General features: G+C 54.6%; 1 protein-coding gene across 2 annotated transcripts in view; it reads right to left on the minus strand.

Annotated features, from left to right (window-relative positions):
• SPSB1 (splA/ryanodine receptor domain and SOCS box containing 1) overlaps positions 1 to 3,505 on the minus strand; it is a 79,567-nt gene that overhangs the window by 6,492 nt on the left and 69,570 nt on the right. The gene's annotated exons all lie outside the window — the stretch shown is intronic.

Below are 3,505 nucleotides of genomic sequence, written 5' to 3' on the forward strand. Positions count from 1 at the left end.
GGGGGGGGCGGGGTCTGCCTGGCATGCAGGAAAGAGGCCACAGGGGATAGTGGGCTGGGAGATCCCCAGGCAGGCACACACGCAGGGTAACTACCTGAGCGGCCCTGCAAACAGCTGCCCCTCGCTAAAGTCGAACCCAGGTGTGGCGGGGACACTGATGACTCTCCACATGTCCCAGGGAGTTGGAACTACCTCCACCTCCAAGACAGAGACAGCAAAGCCCCAGACCTCGCCCAGGGTGGCAGCTCTGAAGCCGCCTATATGCAGACAACTCCCCCACTGACCGCTTTCCAAGACTAGGCTCGCAGGGCCCCCTGGATGTGTCGAAGAAGCGTCTCAAATGTAACATCTCCTCCTCCTTCGGGCCTTCCCATCGCGGGTCAGCAGCTCCCACCTTCCAACTGCTCAACCCAAACACCTCGAGTCACCTTGGTGCTTCCCTTTCTCGTCACATCGAGTCCATGGATGAGCCCATTCCAAAGAGTTCCGGAACTGGGCGGCCCCTACCCACCTCCGCGGCTTCCATCCTGGCCCAAGCACCCATCACCTCTTACCAGGACAAGCCTGGCTCCTCCCTGGCCTGGCCTCTCAGAGGCCACTCTTGCCCCTGCCATCTATTTCTATAAAGCAGCCAGAATGATACTTTTTTTTTTTTCCCCAGAGACGGAGTCTTGCTCTGTTGCCCAGGCTAGAGTGCTGGGGTGCAATCTTGGCTCACTGCAACCTCCACCTCCTGGGTTCAAGCAATTCTCCTGCCTCAGCCTCCTGAGTAGCTGGGATTACAGGCGTCCACTACCACACCCGGCTAACTTTTGCATTTTTAGTAGAAACGGGGTTTCACCATGTTGGCCAGGCTGCTCTCAAACTACCGACCTCATGATCCACCTGCCTCGGCCTCCCAAACTGCTGGGATTACAGGCGTGAACCACCAGGCCCAACCGCAGAAAGACACTTCTAAAACACAAGATGCTGCCTCAATAAGCGCCCGGAGGTGTCAGGTTAAGCGGGTTGAGGCTGGCAGCGCTAACACCCGCACCTCCCCATATCCCCATGCTGCAGCGGAGCTGTGACAGTGCCCCACCCTCCAATGTTTTGCTCAATGTCCCAAGAACAACCACATCTATTTTCCAATCTGGAGCCTCTAAAGTCAACTGACCACGTGGCCCAGGGCCCATTCATGTCTGAGCAGGACTTGCCGGGCATCTGATTCTGGTGGAGAGGAAAAAACATCCTCGTCATTGACTAATAGTGCCCTGCTGTGATGCTCGGAGTGGCCATCTAGATTCCAGCTCACAGATGCGGTTCCCAAATACTGATTCCCAATCTCGTATCCCCCGCTCACCCAACACCTTTAGGATTTTCCAAACAAGGAAAATTATGAACGCATCCAACCTTCCGTCTCACGCAGAGCTAAGCAAGCAGGAAATCATCTATTCACAGGACACGCGTCTGCACCTTCAGGAGTGAGTGGGCAGAACTCTCTGTTCAAATAGGCTCCAGTGCCCTCCCGGCCACTCCAGGGGTCTGTGTACTGTATTGGAGCTGGGATATATAACCATGAAGCTGTGCAAACCCAGAGCTCATGACAGTATCGGGGGCATATCCTGAAAGACACAGGGCTGGAAATCCTCATGGAGCTCCCACGGTCTCAGTGGCCAGGCAACAAGAGCAGGCCTGGCAGTCTCCTCATCTGTCTGTCTGCAAAGAACGAACATTAACCTCCCTGGCTCCGTGACCACCCCTTGGCTGGGAGGAGGGAGGCAGGGCTGAGGGCCAGGGCTCCTCAAGATCCTAGGTCCTGGGCAGGGCTCCCAATCCACACCCATCCCAGCTTGAGGCAAACTGGCTGTGGATGTGGTGCCACTCATTTCTAACACCTGGGGAGACAGACACAGAACTCACTCTGCTGGTTCCCTCATTCAGTTCCGAGGTGACTACTTCCCCAGGGAGGTTACCTGCTGGCTGCAGACCTGGCCACCCACCTCCTCCAGGAGTCCCATGACCTCGGGGCACCAGGCTGCATGGACGAGGACCAAGCAGCCCTGGGAGCCTGCACCACAGATGTCGTGTGTGGCTGTCAACTCGCTGCCGTCACGGTCAAAGTCACAGCAGAGGACCAAGAGAAAGAGAGGTGGGGAGGCTTCCAAAGAGAAATGTGTAAGCATTTGTACATGCCTGACCACCCCAACACTTTCCCCAGTATCTTTCAAAGGCTGAGGTGGGGGAGGAGGAACAGGAGGAGGACCTCCTTCTCCAGGAGAAACTGCAGGGTTGGCGACTGAAGACAGAGTCAACATCTGTATTTCTGACCTCTGGTGGGGGGCCTCACCCCTCTCCGCCTCTCGCCTGGCCTGCAGGGTGGGGTTAGAACTCACCAAAACTGCCCTTTAAGGACAGTCAGCCCATGGGTGGATGGAGTTTTCCAGCCCCCTTGCTTCCCGATGTGGGACTTGCAGGCGGTAGAAGGGACTCACGCAGGCAAGGAGCTCTGAGAGAGGGCCATGCATGGGGTGAGCCATTCTGCAATGCCAGGCCCTCCTGCTACCATGGGCTCCCAGCTGGGCAGCCATGGAGCCTCCATTCCCACACCAGCACAGTGTCCCTACACATGGGCTGCATTTACACAGTCTGAGAAAGTCCACTCCCCTTCCCAAAGGGACAGGTGGAGTTCGCTGTTGACTCAGCCTGTTTCTGATCTGCGTGCTCCTCCCCAAATTCATGACTGAACAAGTCCCTCAGGACTGTATCTCAAAGAAGCCCACTCAGAAGCCTCCAGCAGAAGAGAAAGACTCTAAGCCTGTGTAATGAGTGAGAGAGGTCAGTAGCATTCATTTACTGGAGAGGCCCTAGTATCCCCAAGGTTACAAACCCCAGCTTAATAATATGCTGGCAACTGGGCTAGAATTTGGTCAACTGAGGATCAAACCTGGAGGCAGGTCACACAGAGAAACAAAGACCACCTACTCATTAATTCATCCATCTATCCATTTATCCATCAATTCATTAGTCTATCTGCTTTCCATCCACTCATCCATCCGTTCACTCATCCATCCACCCACTCATCCATCCATCCATCCACCCTCTCATCCACCTGTTCATTTATTTATCCATCCATCCATCCATCCACGCATTCATCCATCCATCCACCACTCATCCATCCATCTGTTCACTCATCCATCCACCCACTCATCTATCCATCCATCCACCCACTCATCCACCCGTTCATTTATCCATCCATCCATCCATCCAACCATCCATCCATCCATCCATCCATTCATCCATCCACCCACTCATCCATCCACCCACTCATCCATCCATGCATCCACCCACTCATCCATCTGTTCATTTATCTATCCATCCATCCATCCATCCATCCATCCACTCATCCATCCACCCACTCATCCATCCATCCATCCACCCACCCATCCATCTGTTCATTTATCCATCCATCCATCCATCCACCCACCCACCCATCCATTCATTTATACATCCATCCATCCATCCA

This window comes from Piliocolobus tephrosceles, chromosome 1 (assembly GCF_002776525.5).
Source record: "Piliocolobus tephrosceles isolate RC106 chromosome 1, ASM277652v3, whole genome shotgun sequence".
Taxonomy (NCBI): domain Eukaryota; kingdom Metazoa; phylum Chordata; class Mammalia; order Primates; family Cercopithecidae; genus Piliocolobus; species Piliocolobus tephrosceles.